This window comes from Cupressus sempervirens, chromosome 8, assembly GCF_028749045.1.
Source record: "Cupressus sempervirens isolate cs-2001-9-10 chromosome 8, ASM2874904v1, whole genome shotgun sequence".
NCBI lineage: Eukaryota > Viridiplantae > Streptophyta > Pinopsida > Cupressales > Cupressaceae > Cupressus > Cupressus sempervirens.
This window is the reverse complement of record NC_143125.1, coordinates 124,583,813-124,603,316: the sequence shown is the minus strand read 5'-3', so window position 1 is coordinate 124,603,316 and position 19,504 is coordinate 124,583,813. Positions and strand designations below refer to the sequence as shown.

Below are 19,504 nucleotides of genomic sequence, written 5' to 3'. Positions count from 1 at the left end.
CTTCACGCTTTCTGCGAATGTGAGTGATGTAAATGGATTAAATAGGTATTTCAATACATGTTGCTTCAGCTATAATATTATTTGCCATTGCACTTGATCGTGTGTTTTAGTGTGCAGGAATTATATCCCTAGCAGTGGCACATGGAGTTAGTGATTCAGCTATTCATATTTACCCATGTCGTTCCTATATGGTCGACGTACCCTTGTTATTATTGTTTAGATCAAAACCTTTCGGTGATTAGTAAATCCGAACTCATTTGCATTATGTGATTAGACTAGTGAGTGTGTCTGTGCATTTAGAAGTTTGCATTTGTCGCGAAAGTGTTAAGTGTTTTTCTATGTTTTGGGGTTTTCGGATTTTAATCTTTTCAAATTTAATTTTTGGCAACTTTGCCTTAGGCGAAATCCCGTTGCGGATAATAACCTGTTTTTGTTTGGGTCAATTCGGAGTTTAACAAATCCAGCTAGCTATTTTCCAAAATTGACTATTCACCCAAAAAAATGAATAAGTATTGGAAAAGTGATTTCATAAATCACTTTTCACAATTTGAAAATAGAATTGTGGAGCAAAATTTGGAAAACCTCTTCTGAAGGATTCTTGTTTTGCTCGTTCTGGGAGCTGTGAGCATGGGATCTGCGCGAGGTTGTTCTCGTTGGATTCGGCTCGAGGAGTTTATGCTTTGCCGTCATTTTCAACTGTTTTGGTGGGTGGTTTATTTTATTGTGCGGGTTTCAGTTTCTGCCTCTTTTTCCTTCAGGTAGGGCCTTCCCGTTTTATAGTTTTCGCTCCGTTTCAGCTTTCTTTTCTTGTAGCAATATGTTAGGAGGCTGAGAACTAGTGTTCCCCTCCGTTTCTGGTTGCTAGTTCTGCCCGGTTGGTCGGGTATGAACGTTTTTCCCTGTTTTGGAATGGGGTTTTGGGTTTTTGGGCCGTTATGCTGGCCGTTTTTGCATACGGTGTCCGTTTTCATTTATTTTTGGATTTTTGGGGTTTTTGAACCCAAAGGTCAAATGGGTTTTAATTTTAGAATTTTTCCAAAATTTGAGGTTTTTACCTCGTTTTGCGTGTCGACCTGTTTTATCAAGTTTCCTTGGCACATTGTGGTTCGTGGACCTGGGTGATCTGTTTGGATACCAGTTAGACCACTTTTGCATCTTTTGTTGCATTGGGATGCGTGTTGCATCCGTCCTCTCGATTTTGTTTTCAGTTGAGGGACTTGTTGCTTTGTGTTTTCTTCCAGTCCTTTTATCTGATCTTTGTGATGGTGGTGCGCCACACACGAGTACGTGCGCATACATAGTCGGATGTCTTGCGAGCCCCGACCTTCCATAACACTTTCGAAAGTTATGATCATTGGGGTTGGGTTGGGAATTTGCATGCCTACGGGCACTCATCATTGGATGAGCATGGGTAGGGTAGGGTAGCATATGGAGGGGGCTTCTATTTTGCAGCCCGATGATCATGACATCATGAGTTGGAAAAGGAAGTTTTATATAAGTGATAATTAAAGAAAACACTGGGAGGTAATAAAATTTAAGATAATAAAATGTGTGAGCACTCGATTAAGTTCAAGGACACAATGTGTGAGCACCCAATTAAGTTTGAGGACACATGATCCGAGCTTGGGCTTGTCGATGCCAAGTGACTCTCCATGATGTCAGCCCCTACATAGTAAGCCCATTGAGGTGTCTGATCAGGACCTGTAGTTATGCATTATCTATGTCTTGGTTTCAGTCATCATACTGCTTGGCGTGAGTGTTAGCCATGGTTGTTGTGTCTTTGTGTGTTTGCGGTTGGATCACTATCTCCATCGGCACGGCAGGTGTGGACCTACGGATGCCACGTGGTCGGGAGGCGTAGCTACCTTCACCACTGCTAGAGACCAGTGTACAGATACGATCTATTGTCCCTATTACAACAGCACCAATGATTTGATCGGTGGCTTGGGATGTTATGCGTGGGGGATGGCTAGGGCCTACGATGGTCCTATGATGCCATTGACGATTGGGAGGAACCGCATACTTAGTTGGTTATTTTTGCTCATTGCAATGTTATCTATGTTATTGCGATGTTTATTTCAGTTGAATGTGATGTTTCCTTTCGGTACTTTCCCTTCCTTGTTTGATAGATGGTTAGATTTCATTTTTTGTATTTCAGTTACTCAATTCTAGTTCGAGTGCTCTGGCCTCGAGATGTGGATCCGGTACTCCTCGGTGTGGAGGTTCTTTTGTCATTTTTTTCCCATTTTTGTGTTTCTGTAAGTGTTTTTATTTTCTATGGGCGACATTTGTTCAGCATTGTGGGACACTGATAAAGTATCGCACGCCCATAGAAATAATGTCGCACGAAACAAAAAAGTGTCGCACGCATTACTAGAGAAGTGTCGTACGACACTAGAAGAGTGTCACACGGCTTCATGAGAAATGTCACACGATACTTTTCCAGTATCGCACGCCTTCTTGAGAAGTGTCGCATGTAGTAAGGGAGAACTGTCGCCCTCCCTTAGTAAAAAGTGTCGCACACCTTTTGGTTAAAACCTGCGCGTGCCAACAGCGGGCATTTTTTTAAGTGTTCCGATCATTTTGAGAGTTGATCTAGATACCCTTTTGGGTGTTCTTGAAGCCTATGTTGTTGCATTTTGAATTGAGGAGGTTTCCTTTGAAAATCAGTTTTTGAGTTTGTGTTGTTGTCTTTCGGGGTTTAAAATATATCGTTTAAGTATAAGTTGAAGATTCATTTGAGATGGGTTTCAGACCTCTACGAGCTAAGGTGTAGATTCTAGGAAAAATCAGGGCTTCAGAAATTCAGACTTAGCCAATTTTCAAGGCTTCAGGATTTCAGACTTAGCCAGCGTCCAAGAGTCAGCTTATGTCTTTCAGCTTGGTAGGTCTTTGTGGTTTTCGTGGTTGTGTTCTAGTTGGTAGTGGCGTTTGGAGATCCGTTGGTGCTTGGTTGTCTTTTAGTCTTCCATTGTGATCTTTTGGTTTGTGTAGGTTGTATCATGTGCACTTACACTTGCAAAAAAAAATTGTTCTGACTTGTTTTCATCCTTGTTTCCAAGGATCTCTGGGCAGGGCATTACAATTCTAGTAGGAAAGATAAGATGATAGAGAAAGTAGACAAGAAGTTTAATAATAAAGTGCTTGAGCACATTTTTCAATAGATAGCTATTCAGCAAGTAGAACTTTCTTCAATTTTTTCAAATCTTGAAACCTCGTACAAAAATGTAACATCTCTTTTTGCTAAGTTATGTGATGTTACTGAGCATACAAAGGAAGTAAAGAGAAAATTGAATAAGATTGATGAGGATTTGAAGGTTAGTGCACAGAAGTTGCAGCTTGACCCCAGTTCAAGCTCTGCACACCACATGAGGATCAAATTCCTATAAGATATGTAGGTAGAGTTATTGAGAGAGGAAGCAAGGATCTGGTCTACACTCATAGACATCCAGAACATGATCCTTCCTATCATGGATACAATGCAGAAGCATATTGCTTATTCTAAAACATTGATCCATGACAATAATTTTTCTATTGTAGATCATATGATTGAACTCTCTGCTGAAGTCCAAGTTGCACTTCAAACCTACAAAATTTTGCAAGAAAACTAGGATAGGACCTTAACTCTTATTCTCAAGGTACATCCTAAGTTTCTCTCATATTTTGGTGTCTCTATATAAGTAGATTGTGTATAAATCTTTGGCATTATTGTCAAAAGGGGGGAGAGAGAAATGTATATATAAGGAGGAGAGATATTTGTATATACACTTAGTATGTTATTATGCCTAATATGATATGTACATTGTATGGGGGAGATATATGCAAAATTTATATATAGCAGAGTTACAAAGACAAATTTTTTAAAATCTCAAAAAAAATCAGCATGCCATACCAAGCTAGTATCACACCATGTTGTACATAATTTTTGGCTAATAAGTATTTTTGTCACTAATGCCAAAGGGGGAGATTCTTGGCATTAAGTCATGCTTTTTATTAGTGACAACACTTATTCATATTTTGTATGGTTATTGAGCTCTTTGATCAGTCTCCAGTATTTACCATGTAATTTAGTGCTTACCAAGTTTCACAGTTCCTACCAAGCATTCCAATGGTTACCAAGTGAATTTAGGCAATGTGAAGTCTAGTAGTTCACACCGAGTAGTTTAGTTCTTACCAAGAAGTTCAGTAGCTACCAAGCTTCATACTATCTACCAAGTTATCAGTTCTTGTGATGTGAAGCTAGTGTTAACTAAGGTCCCATTTGGTTGCTAGAATACAACCAGAATAGGAATAGGAAATTAGAATATGATTTGTATTCTTTGTTTGGTGCGTGTAATAGGAATAGGGAATAGGAATACGTATTCTAATTTTAGCCCCAAAATGAGCTTTTGTCCATTCCAAAAAATACCTGTAATTGGAAGTACTATTCTTGCATTCATTTTAACTTTCTCAAATTTGATTAAATTTTCAAATCTGCTTTGACCTGGGGTGAGTGCTGGAACTTTTTTTTCAATATTTTCAAATATTTCAACAATTTTCCGATGGCGCCAATTGCATCTTCAAAAATATTTTCAAATGGTGTCGATTGCAAGTTAACCCTATTCCAATTTAAGCTTGCATAACCAAACAAGGGATAAACAAGATTGGATTTCATTTTTCCATTCCTATTCTTCATTCTCCATTCTCATTCAAGTTTTCTATTCTAATTCTCAATTCCTACGCTTGCAACCAAACGGGCCCTAAGTGATGGAATAAGTAGTGTTTATTGAGTGCAGGCATGGTAAACATGGAATTCAATTTTTATCGATCACACAATATCTACCAAGTCTCTAGTGTACAATGAGTTCAAAACTACATTGAAGTGATTAGTATGGACTGTGCCTCTACTTCTACTGAGTGCATGATGATGACGATTAATGCAGTGGACATTGTGTATCAAAAATTCACCAAGTCAGCTTTCAGAACTTGAGTTTCTACATTTGGGCCAACTCAGTAATATTGGTGTTAACTTGTGTATTGGCCAACCTTCAAATTATGTGAATTGGGTTGGTATATATGCAATGTATTGTATCATACTCAATTGTAGTAATGTTTTGATGGAAGTGAATGCAAATGTGATGATAAGAATGTGAATGTGAATCAACAGTAGAGCTAAGTATTTAGCAAGGTCAAATTAGGAGCAGTCAAGTTACATCTATCACAGAGAGGTGATCATTACTTCAAGGATCTTAATCAACAATTTAGTTGTAAGTCAGATCTATTGTTTCATCCTAACAGGTGAATCAGATTCAAATCCTTTAATAGGGTAGACTTAACCATCTTTTCTTTAAATCTCTTTACCAAGTGCATACTTCATTGCATGTTTGTAAAACCTCTAACAAGGTGGACCTAGTAGTCCTAATTGCTCCTAATAGGGAAAATCATTAGAAGTGATCATTGTAAGCCTTAACAAGCCAACTTTATACTTTAGTATTGAAGTTTTGTGGGTATCATCCCCACCCTAGTTTTAATTTCTATTTGGAAGGTTTCTGGGTCACCAAATATTGTGCTCAAAGTGTTTTATATTTTCAGTTTCTCATGCATGCAGTAGATTAGATCTATTGATGATAATTGGATTATGTTATTAAGTGTTGAATTTGTCAAAAATTTTGAGGTTACTGATTCACACCTCCCCTCTTAGTAACCTAGCTAGTCTTGAACATTTCCAACAAAATGCACATACCATGATTCCTTCATCTCATGTAGTACATTGGGCATGAAACCATTTTTGAAATCACATCTTGTATTTGAGGAATAAAGTGCACTCTTTGCCTACTTTTTACCTACTTGGTGGGGAAAATAATATGTGGTAAAATATTCAAGGATGAAACATCTAGTAAGCTATGTAGCATGATGTCAATGCAAGGGCATGACGTATGAGGAGTTTATATTTATATTGAGTATAATGATTATGTTTTTCATAAGTGTTGAATCAATATGATAATTTCACATAGTTACCATTAATGTCAACACAATTTTACATTAATGTTAATGCAATTTATGTTTTATGGTATTAATAAATATTTCTCTATGTATTATTTACATTCTAGACATTAATAACATCTTATCAACCAAAAAAAGATTCAAGTCCTTACTAAGAGAAATAATAGAAACAACGATATTACCATAAAGTCTGAACCAAAAAATATAGTAGCTAAGTAAAATCTACGAGTGTTCTTATGTAACCAACACTATTTTAGTTTTATGAAAATTACTTCACAGGGTACAAAATTTACAAAATATTATATCATAACAAAAATTAAAAGATAAAATAGCACAAAAAAATTTCCCCTCTTTATCATCTAGCTCCTCCATAGCCTCTTTGTCCTTCTCCTCCTTAATAGGCTTTGCCAACAAGGTCTTGATCCAATTGTCTGCTAGGAAGTTATAAAGGGAGCAGGTGGTTTTTCTTTCTTTTCCCACCTCCTTCTTCTCATTGTTAACCTATAGAAAACACAAATTGTTGGACAATAAATGTATAAACTTAGTAGGAAAATCTGCAAGGGCCCCAAATTTTTGTTACAGGGCCTCCTAATTGTTGATGAAATCATGCATGGATTTTTCTAGCATATCCATCCTTGTTTTACTTTTATCATTTTCCTAGTGGTGACTCCTCATATTCTCCCCACCCCTAGTAGCCTTCTTTATTTGGGAGGAAATATCCTCACCCAAGCTCTTGTCTGGGGACGAGTTACCTTCCATGGTCTTAGAAAAATGGGATAAGCTAGGGATATCTTTTCTCATAGAGCTTGGGTGAATGAATTTTATCTTCCTCTTCGTAGTAGGTCTCATTTTAGTCTCTATGAATTTTGAGCTCAATTCTTTTTTTCTTTCTTTTTTTTGGTTGGGGGGGGTGTCCTAAATTTCTCCATTTTGAACCTCTTGCTAGATCTCCTAGCAACTTTATTGCTATTCCCAATATCAATGGTAGACTCTATAAAGCTAATGTGCTTTCTAATTCTAGGGGAATTTTTGACAATTCTTTTCAAGGCCGACCCAGGGCTTTATGCCTTATGACCAATTGTTCTTTTCTTTGGATAGCATATCTTGTGCCTTATGACCATACTTCTAACATGTATAATAGTAACCTTCAAATGTACAAGTAGTTGGTGTCTTATTGACCTTTTATCTACACTCATGTACTTGAATTTTTTTGTTGCAAGTGAAAAAATAACCATTCAATTTGGGTTTAGGATTTGACTTAGCAATTTTTCTCCTAGAAACATTTTCTATATGACTTGGTTTTCCATGGTGATAACATGTAGGTTTCTTATTCTTTTGTTTTTTGGTCACAGTTATTTGTTTTTCTTACCTCGATGATACTTCTTTCTCACAACCACATAGGAACTTGGCATAGCCTAGTCTAGAGATGCATGGGGTATCCTTTGAGAATTCATCCGTTCATTATGAAATCTCATAGCCTCTTTTGATTTTTTCAAACTCTTAATGAATTCCTCTTCATATTTCAACTCATTCACCAATCTGTCATTCTCAAATTTAAAATTTGCAATCTCCTACTCCTTTCTTGTAATCTCATGATTTGCTCTTAGTAATAGATGGATTGTGTTAAACTAATTGTCAGTCACCTTATTTAGTTCATTGATCCTTTCATTAAGTCTTGTACCCATCTGTCTTTTGTCTTCATCTACCATTTCTTTGTTTTCTTTAGCCATTGTTTTGTCTTCCTTCGCCTTTTTCTTTTGTTCAATCACTTCACATAATCTTACTTCTTGTATCTCATATTCTCTTTTCAATTTCTTCATTTAAAATTTTTTTCCTCTCTAATAGATCTTCTATTATTGTATTTGGTTCACTGGAATTGCCTTCATCAAATAGTTCTTCAATAGTATCTTCTTTTTATTTGTTGTCATATTGTTGAATTGTCATCTCTTTCCTTCTCTTCAAGGATTGCATCAATATCTCATTTGCACTTTTTACTTGTTCAAATCCGAGATAAACATCAATCTTCTGGTTCTCAATGATCTTTCCTAGTTTGTAGGCTTCCATCTTGAAGATCTTTAACTCCCGAGTGGTTAGACTTCTAACAAGAGCACACTACTTTGATAGCAATTGTTGGAAATCAAATAGGGAAACTGAGAGACTAAGAGGGAGGGTTTTATTCAAGATCTATAAAAAAAATTACACTTAAAATATGAAACATATTTGATGTCTTAACATAAACCCTCATTTTAACATTAAACTAATCTCAACATAATCATTCACTTCAACATAACATTATGAAAACACATAACACATTAACACATGGAATTGGTAAATAGGAAACCCTACGCAATGAAGGTAAAGCTATGGTGTGTAGGATTTGATAAAATCCAACTCCAAAGCTCACCAAGATCACATGCATGCAAATAACTTGTCAAAGGGAAACCAAGGAAGGAAGAGGTGGAGCTTGGAAAAACCCTAATCGAACTTGAGAGAGAAAATATTGCAAAACAAGAAAAATGTATTTACAATGAAAAATGAGATTGTTGTGAAAATACAATGAGAGAGGTTGAATATAAAGGCATCATGGAATCTTGTAGAATAAGATAGAAAGTGGTAGAAGATAAGGTTGACAACTAAGTGCACTTACACAAAAAGGTGGAACATGCTAGAAAGGAACAAACTCCCATGTTGTCAACAACTCATCACTACAACTATTAACTACATGCATTAACCTAACAAAGCTTAAGTAAATAGAATAAATAATAATTAATTAATTATTTACTCTAATACCCCCCCTTAAGTGCAACTTAGGGGAATGCCTTAAGCTCACAAAACTAAGATGAAATGCAAAATGGGTCTTGGCAACAAGACCATGTTAGGTACCCATCTACAATGCAAAGAAATGCAGCCTCTTAAAAAAAGGAAAGAGAGAAAACTTCATGGGAAAAACCCTCCCCCAAAAGGAGGTAACCTAGTGAAGGACTGAAGAAGCCTCCAACTAGAGAAATGTCCCATAAAACAGGAACAAAAAGTGTTCATGAAGAGCATCACTGAAGCATGGAGAAGCCACAAATTCTATCATTAGAAAGAAATTATTGATTTGAAGAACCTCAATGGAAGAAGAAGGCACAAACCAAGCATTTCTATATGGTAGATGATCCATCTCACCAAAATGCATAGGTAGCTAGCCACTGCAATCGCCTTATATATAGGATCAACTACTGAATACATAGGTCACACTATGGAACCATCGAACCAAGCATGCATTAGAACATACAAAGAACCCCCCATTAATGCAGACTAGGTGAGATGATAGGCAATTGAGAAGGTGGGCCAATATCCTTTGTAGATAGAACCAAGAATTATGAGAGAGTGGAAGAGGTATAAATGCTGCATGGGAAAACAAAAGGAAGAAGGAAAAAAAGTGGAAGACAACTATCCCTCCCCATGGTTCTTTATAAAATAGTGCAAGAACAATTGTCTCAAAACAAGGTTCATGAACCTAAAATGCAAGAGTGGCACTTTATCTCATTGTGTGTACATAAAAATGCTTACAAATGATAGCTAAAATGATCAAAAGAGGGAAAAAACTGATACAAAAGATAGTACAGCCCAAAACAAAAGAACCCATGCCTTGAAAATGATCCTTGGACCTGGAACACCTAAGATATCCACCACAGAGAAAAAATTCCAAAACCATGATAAAAAGAGCATGGGGCAGAATCTAAGGAAATACAACATTTATGAAAAGATGACAAAACCAACTTTCCAAAAATATAACATTTTCAAAAAACAAACATGGGATGCAAAAGATATGCATGTCGGAGTTAAAAATAGAATTTTAGACTTTAGCTACAAAAATGAGTAACTAAACTACATCAAAATTTGAAAATGCCTACACCAATGTTTCTGTCTCAGAACTAGCTTTCTGGTACTTCTTTTGGACTGAAAAACTACCTCTATATGCTCAAGTTATGGCCAAAAAACTTATTGTAGGTCAAAAAGGACCTTGGAAAGGTGCTGGAGGGCTAATGATGTAGTGTTTACATCATGCTAACATCAGCAATCAACTAAAAAAAAATTGACTTCTTGGCGGCCATCATGACAAAAAGGGCCACATGGCAATGTGTTGATGTGGCAGGAGCCACATGGCAAAGTACCAATGTGGCACCCATGCCACATGCCACCCCCACAATTGTGCCAAATGTCAATAAAAAACCATGCAAGTGTTGATAGTGTAAAGGCAATGCCTAAGCGGTGAACATCGATTGAGAGGCAGGAATGGTCGAGCAGACAGGCAGAGGTGGGGAATGGGTGGCCCGTCGATGGCAACTGAGCCTAGGCTACCCTATGACAGCATGACCGACTGCGGCAGCTTGCGAGCGATGCGCGAGCTGCGTGATGCCAATGGTTGGGTCGTGTGGTGGTGTCACTTGGTGGTGTACCAAAAATTGATTTAAAAAAAAAAAAATTGATCGTATGTCCGTACAGTCCGTATGGCAGGCTTGCACCTAAAATTTTTTTGCCTCTCAGAACGGCTTTCTCCAAAATCAAAAAATATTATATGGATCTTGACTTTAAATGACCTTCCAAATCCAATGTAAATGTCAGTTTGGGACCAAAGTGCTCTAAAAAAATGTTCTTCCCTTGGATTGAAGAAATATACACAAACAAACTAGGGCTTGTGTCTCTGAATTGCGGCTTCAAAAAACCTTTGGCCGAGAAGTAGCAGGGAGACTCTAATACCATGTAGGAGTTGATAAAATCCAACTCCATAGCTCGCCAAGATCATGTGCATGCAAATAACCTATCAAAGGGAAACCAAGGAAGGAAGAGGTGGAGATTGGAAAAACCCTAATCGTACTTGAGAGAGAAGGTATTGCAAAACAAGAAAAATGTATTTACAATAAAAAATGAGATTGTTGTGAAAATACAATGAGAGAGCCTGGATATAAAGGCCTCATAGAAGCTTGTAGAACAAGCTAGAAAGTGGTAGAAGATAAGGTTGACAACTAAGCACACTTCCACAAAAAGGTGAAACATGCTAGAAGGGAACAAACTCCTATGTTGTCGACAGCTCATCACTACAACTATTAATGACATGCATTAACCTAAGTAAGCTTAAGAAAATAGAATAAATAATTAATGATTAATTATTTACTCTAACATGGTGTTGATGAAACACACAAAATCTTTATTACTGCAGCAATAAAGTGTGGTTGTTAAGGCTACAATATTTGATCACTTGTTATCATTTACCCTATGAGGGGTATGCCCTATCAAAGGCTAAAAGAATTATTATTTCCAACCTTGATTAAAGGATTTTTACATCACTATTAAGTAAGTACTATGTTAGGAAATTTATAAAAGCCTATTAAAACTACTATGTTAAGAGATTTAAACCCTGAAACACCTGTTAGAATGTTCAATACCTTATTTTTTGTTTTTCACTATAATGCTGATATGAGATCTCCTCTATGCAATGTAATATCATGTTATTGTTATTTATCTTCTTTATCTCTGCTTAAAACTATTCACGAGACTACTCTATTGCTTCTACCTGACTCACCTTGTAAACATTACATGCAACCAAACTCTTAATCACATATCCTCCATATACGCTCACACACATGAACTAGGTCATAAGCCCTCCTTAAATACTTGTTTGGGTGAACTTTCTACATCCCAATCAATGATATAGATTCATTTCTTTTGTTGCCTAGTCCTTGCAATTTATTGTTAGTGGATTGCCTTACATTGGGATTAATGACTATTTGTTGGATGTGTAATCAAATCCTTGACTAGAACATGTTTCCAACTCGATAAAAATGGTTTACATAGAATTTTGTACAATTCTAAAAAAATATTCAAAATTGTCTTGCTTGGCTCTTATACCATACTCACGCTCAGCATGAACTATTTCATCCTCACATCCCTCAACCTTAACTATGCTGAATTATTTAGCCTTTTTAACCCTTGGTGTCTACTACTATCTTTCAAAAGTCGGTAATCACTTGAGTAATCAACAACCTCTAGCTTTCTTGATAGTAACTACTACTTGGTGCACAACTTGAAATATATACAAGTCTTCAATACATGACTCAACCTATATAGGATGGATCAGTCACAGTGATGACCAACAAACTCTTCCTTATGAATGACTAAGTATTTGAAACTAATAGAAAACTCTACCCTAGGGATCATTAGTTGAAGATAAAGGTAAATAATTTTTTTCTATTGAGTAATAGAAGGAAGTCACAAAGCCAGTCCCTACAACTCAAAGAGTTATAAGGAAAGGAACAAGGAAATCTCCTCCAGTAGTGGTGGAGCATCATAAAGAAATTGCAAAAGTTTCTAAGCATGTTAAAGGAAAAATCTTGACAAAGAGGAAAAACATCACAGTAGAGGCCATTGCGTAAACCCACATAGAAGGAAAGGAGAAAGTTTATAGTATCAAAAGATGTTGATAATGATGATGAATAAAATATTAAGTAAGATGACACTAGCCAATTAAGAATTACAGTGCATAAGCCACCCAACACAATTGATGAATTTTGTGAAAATACGAGGGAGATTGTAGGTATTACAGGATTTAAGTATGTAAAGTATGATAAATTGGACAAAGTACATAAGGCCAAGGTTGAAGAAGCAATAATTGATATGATGCAAATCTTCAATCTTTTCTATATTATCCCTATAGCTCACATGTAGTTTTATCAGAAGTTTCAATTATAAATATGTGTATATTGAATATACTAAAATTTGGAATTCAATTCATTTTTTCCTTATGATGCTAGTCAAATATGATTTCATCAACAATTTTCAAAACAAATCAATTCACATTAACACAAGTAGTAAGTTTGAATACCAAAAATGTACTCAAAAGTGTAAGATCCTTAAATCTGTATTATCTAACATTGAACTAGATTGTATATGATTCCATGGTCAAGCAAGTAGAATAACTATCCACTGCTAGTGAGGATATTTACAAGATTGATAATGTTCTAAGGAATCCTCTATTAACCAAATGTTCCTTATACAGTTCAGAAATCAAATTGTGTGAATTGATAGTTGGGTTCCTTGTCACATGGAAAGATGCAACTCCCAGGTTCATAACTTTTACTAGAAATGTGGAAAAAGACTAACATTGGCTATAAATTTTTCTCTTCATATTCAATTATTGATAGAAATGAAAAGAATGAAGAATTAAATAGCAGAATGAAAACCTAGCTATACTCATCTAAAATTCATGCCCCAAATTTCTGTCATGTTAGCTCTTCTCTTTCCAATTCTCTAGCCAATTTTTAGCTCCCCCATTTCAACAACCCCTTTAGGTTTTAACATCTCATTTGGGAACAAAAGAATAGAGACAATTAGTTAAACTCCAAGAATCTATTTTGAGTTATGCTTTTTAACTGACATTTTAAATTATTGTCACCAATTATGCAAAAATATACAATAAATATATTTTTTTATTATACTTTATGGAAATGAATTATTATTTTTCTTTTAATCCACGTGGCAATATGTTACCAATTTATTCAATACTAGAAAGAATGTGTTCTGACATAGTTTTAGTCAACTGCATTTTTTAGTCATATAATATTATTTTTAGGCCCATGCAAGATTAATTTTTTCACTATCAACACTTATCCAACTAATAGTCATAGCAAATGGTTCCTCCAAAAACATTAAATGAGGATATAATATTTCTAATGTTTGTAGTTCCCAAATTATTATTTTAGATTTTTCAAGCCATGTTTTTTTTTTTTCTAATTGGGGTAAATACGTTTACTTGATTTTGTTAATTTTTAGTTAAAAATTATAGACTCTTTATATTGCCCAATGAAAAATGAAAGAAAAAAATATGTATGAAATTTCTAATGTTTGTACCACATAATAAAAATAAATTGTCAAGTGATTGTAACTTCAATGTACAAGGGTGTCAAAATCATGTGAGATTGGCATTATAATATTGTGCAAGTATGGTAGGTATATAAATTTGTTAATCACGTATGCTCATTAAATTATAAATAGATGCATGCTTATTTATCTTTTTATTTATATTCCATATTACTTTTTAGTTATTTTATATTATATTTTTAAATTTCTCATAAGATAATATGTTTGAATCAAAAGTGAATTTTCAATTTACATAAAATAATAATAATTTAAAAAATATATAAAATAATTATTTTTTATTTTTATTAAAAACCAAAAATAATTTTTTTAGTTTTTTAATTTTATATTAGAAAGTTATTTTGTTTCAATAATTAATTTTGTTTTAATAGATTTAATAACTATAAAATATATTAATATTTTTGTTAGTTTTGGAGGATCAACCTTAGAAGGTAAAGAATAAAGACTAACAATCATCTTTAGTAAGTATATTAATTAAAATGCCAATAGTGGCATGTTGTGATGGTTAAGTTGTTGTGTTGTTATCCTTGCCATCAAGGTTCAAATCTCATGGGGATGAGGTCCCCCGTTTGTGGCCTCACTGGTTCATAGCTCCAAGTCAAAGCATTTACCCCTTTTTCAAAAAAAAAAAAATATTAATTAAAATGAGAATTTCATAATCTTTCTTTATTGCAAGGTAAGAATAAAGATATGCTGACAATCCACCTTCAAAAGATGGAAGCAATGAACTCATTCTTATAGCTTGAAAAGAAAAGACAAAATGGAGAAATAATCAAAGTTAATTCTTCCTCCATATACCCAAGCATGATATCAAATTTGATCATCACTTTATGTGAAAATCGTTTGATAATATAGAATTTTGTTTTTTTTTTTAATTTAAAGGAAAAGAAGGACAATATAAGAAATTTTATTAAACCCTTGAGAAGTAAACATGTCTTTTGCCTGTTTCAGCGACACATGTAGAGAAACGCAATTCAACTTATTTGAACGCGGCAGGAATCGAGAAGCCCGCCCATCATACCCACAACTTTATAAATGATGTCATTCTTTGAATCTTCATCTAACTTCAATAAAATAACAAAATTAACAATGATCACTAGCAAGATTGTACTTCATATGAAATCGTGATAACGTACACGAGAGGGATAATCATCACTTGCACGTTTAAGAATGGGTGCAACCTGTTAGTTGTCAATAAGCATACCATATGTTTATTATTAGTCCCTGCTTTTTAAAAGGCAGGGAACTAATGTTTTTTTTTTACCCCACTCTTTTAATTTTTGCTGTGCACCATTTTCTAAGGTTTTTACTGTGCGATTAAAAAAATGCGATTATAAACTGGAAATTTCGAATTTGTGATTGGCGAAGAGCATTTTAGCTGGCGTTTTTGTCTTTTACGGAAAATTAATATTGGACATAAATAAAGAATTTGCAAGCTGTCCGAGATTAATGTACATATATCGCATGTCATAAATGTAGCTGGAAGTCGGTGCAGGGACTAATGAATGTGTTTGCAGCGACCACACCGACATTGTGGAAAAAGATGTGTGTATTTGTTTCATATGCATATTTTGTTTCAAGAAGTTCTCGATTGCTAGGGTTTGTCTTTTGCATAAGCTGCTATCAAGTTGGAGCGTGCAAGCCTCTTCCATGTAAAAACGACCAAACGAATTTGTTTTTGCAAAGCTGATGGTAAACGAATTTACTATTGCAAAGCTGATTGGGACAACCATCGCCAAATGAACTGAAATTTAGGAAGAGGGACTTTGTTTGGTTGGCACTCTAAAGAAAGCCCTTGCCGAAGCAGAAGACAATTCGAACCATGTGGTCCCATCTATCGATTTAGAGGCCGGCTTAAGCTTAGGGGAGAAGTATGCTAGAATACCCAGACCGATGGTTAGCGGTTTGCCTGAAGAAACTGAAGGCCCTACAATTGTCAGGGCCACCCCATTGTTTCTGTCTCTTTTAAGCTGCTCTTGAAGAATCGATCCTTATTTGTCTTTTTTTAAATTCGTCCTCCGTTGAAATTCAAGTTTTCGGGTCAAAAAAATTTCCGAAACTTGGCTCGAAACAACTGCATGCCTCATATCTGGACTGCAGCTTCCAGGTAACAAAACACCACCATGTCCAAACAACAGTGTAACCCTTTCACATTTAAGGATTACGATTTCCGGCACCAATCTTTCTCGGTGACTTCCTCTCAACGCTAGTTGCAACACAAACAGAAGAGGAGAAATTAAGCTAATGCCCAAATGAAAGGGCAGCAAATCTACCACAGCCGCCCTATTTAAAGCTAAGGTAGAATATAGTTATTTTAATTTAGAACGAACGATGAATATAGTTATAAGTAATCTAATTAATAATTTGGTAGAATACCTAAGTGTTACTATGGTAAATTAGTGTTTTAAAGAGATGTAGATTTCAATATGTCGAAATGACTAACACTATTATTTAATCATAGCTTTCATTAAATTGTTTATGAGAATTTTTTTGAATGTGAAACTAATATAAGAATATAATTAATAGAGGTATTCTGTGATAAAAATATCAATTGAAAGTATGGTAAGTAATTATTAGTTATATTTTAATATTTAAAATAATTTGTAATACAATGTTCATAGTTTGTAAATATAATTAGTATTGATAAGTATTGAGGAGTTGAGGAGTGAACATATATATTTTTCTCTAACTATTTAAGGACAAAAAATATAAATGTGCTTAAAATAGATTTCCTCAAAGAAAGTTTTAACAATAAAATATGGTTAAATTTGAAATAAAAGTTTCTATATTAACACAATTTGCATTTTTAACATATTTTGAGAGTGTTCAATTCAAATATGCATATTCCTTTTCTTTTTCATATATGTAATTTTTCTAATTTTTATAAAATGTTAAAATAGACATTTTAGATAATGAACTAGGTGTAAGTGATATTGAGAGGCATTAAAAAGTGGAGGCATATTAGTTATATTTCTTAATTATATTTGAAACATAATTGTATAAAAAGTAAATTATGTAGTATGAGCTTTGGAGTGAGACACATATAGTGGTTTGTCTATTATTGGTGGTAGTTGTCCAATATCACTAAGAAGAATAATAAACATTCCACCAAAACTTTCATGTTGCTTTTCAAGGAATGCTTGGTGCAACCAACTATCTCTTTTCAACGACAAATTTGGGCCAAAGAAGCTCCTTTCATCTTTTAGAATGTATTTGTCGTATTTGAGCATTTCCTAGAATGTGATTAATGTTTGTCCTTGAAAAGTTTAAAATTCTTGAATAGGGAAGTGAAGACATGCATGCATCATTATTCCTTTTATACTATAAGAAACTACACCTTTTAGACCAAGAACACTAAGTGAATTAACAATGACATTTACATATGTGTTTAAATCATTTTTGATGTAGTGAATTAAAAAATACTTAATAGTGTCGCTTATATCTTGAATAATCATTTGCAATGAGAATATTTTACAATTATTAATATGTTAGTTAAAAACAACAATTCCAGAAAGCTTTTGTTTGGGTGATCATTGAGCATAAATTCTATGATTAGCATGTGAATTATAGGCAATGTTTTTCTTGTGAGAATTGTTTACAAATACATATTGAAAAGTAATAAAATAACATCATTAAATTATTCTTAGATGTTGGTTATGTTCTATGGATGGTTTATTTAAAATTCTCTTTTTCCTAAACATTAGAGTTCACTATTGATCTAGAGGAAGTCAATGTCAAATTTTTGGAGCACCTAAGGAATTAACAATGATCCATCATTTGGGGTTCTTAAAACTATAAAATCCATTGCGATGCACAAGTTTAGGTTGGAGAAATTGTCTTCTATTTTTTTCCAAACACTTAACTTGAAATAAAGAGCCCTACGAGCTAAAGTGGAGGAGTTTAAAAGCAAGGAGGTTGAAAGAGACTTGAAGGAGAAGGGTGACCTTAAGAGAAATATAGATAATTTGATCAAGGACCTAAAGGGGAAATTCAATAAAATGCAAAGTGCAATTAAATGTTTCATGACCAATTGTCAAGGGTTAATAGAAGCTAGTGTGGAAATCCTTAAAAAACTCATAGGAAACATAGACTAAGAAGCATGTTCAATGCTTATGCTAGATCTTAAGGATCCTAATTTGGGAGCAAAGACCATTGACTCTAGGAAATGTATAGAATTTGGTATGAACAAGATGCAAAAGTAAATTCTTGTGCCTAAGAAAAGGAGTTCAAGGAAGTGACACCTGAAGAATTAAAAAAATTTAATAGTATCTAAAAGAGAAGGCAGTGAAGCTGATCTATGATGTAGTTTGTGTTGCCTCCTCCCTCTACCTCCTCCCTCTAGTTTTTGCTTCTTCTTCTTTTCTTTTTTTCTAATGATGCCTACTTGTTGGAGGATTTTATTGCTATTTTTGTCCACGAGTCTGTTAGTTCTTTGTGGCAATGTTCTTTAGTGGGACTTCGGTGTTTAAATATATCTATAAATTTTTTGGGGGTTTTGTATCCCATAAAAACCCTACTTAGACCTTAATATAAAAAATATAGAGTTCACTAATTACGATTTTAGTTGTGACACCCTTTTGAGAAAGTAAATCATATTCATTAAAGTATGTGGCACACTTAATTTGGTCATTTTTTTCATCATTCGCAAAATCTTTTTTTAGTGTCCATGTTATCTACAACACAATTAATGTTTCATTGTGTGTAATTCATTTTGTTGGATAATTTCTAATCTTCCATAATTTCACCTTTTTAATTCCAATATAAAGAGCCTTACAATATAAATAAATATTTATATAGAATATTTTCACTCCGAAAAATATTTCAAAAGCATTATTTTTATCATTTGAAGGTTGTTTGAATTGAGGATGAACAATTGTAAGTACTTTCTTTTCTCTTCTCTTCCGCTTTCCTTTCTTTTAGTTTTAGCTATATGAATAGATTTTATTTTTTTTATTTTTTTTCTAGTATTTAGATTTAATTTCTATAGCATATAGAAAATTTCTTACTCCCCAATATTGTGATTTATTATTATACACATTAAAAACCTTGATAATGGGAGATAACCTTGCCTTTAGGGTCAATTGTATTGATAATATTTCAGAGTATATCAACATATGTTTCAGACCTTTTTAATAATTTTGAAACATAGATTTTGATGTATCAAAGTAATGAGATGATAATCATCAGTTTCTCTCCAAATGGAAAGAAGGTTTGGGTTTTTATTCAATCGGTCAATATTTGTTCTAGTTGTATAGGATATCTTTTTGTTCTCATCAAATACTAATATTAAAATTTCTTGTGGAAGCTAGTAATAATTGTAACGAAATTGTAATATTTCTCCTTTTTTAGGGAGAGTGCATTTTGTACACATTGTGTTTCTTTGAATATTGTCAAATATTTCATTGCAAGGAAACACAACATCTATAGATAAAAGTGTGTTGAATTATCCATGTATGGATTTTTGAATAAATAATTATATTATCGATCAGCTCATTATATTTTACTATGAGCAAGATCATACATATCTATAAAAGTATTTCTAATTTCATGACTACGTTAACTTCATTACTATCAAACTAGTCAAGCATATCCATTTTGGGTG

General features: G+C 34.0%; 1 pseudogene; it reads left to right on the top strand.

Annotated features, from left to right (window-relative positions):
* The first annotated feature begins 627 nt into the window (after positions 1-627).
* The window catches only part of LOC149541897 (11S globulin seed storage protein 2-like), a 38,171-nt pseudogene continuing 19,294 nt past the window's right edge, over positions 628-19,504 (top strand).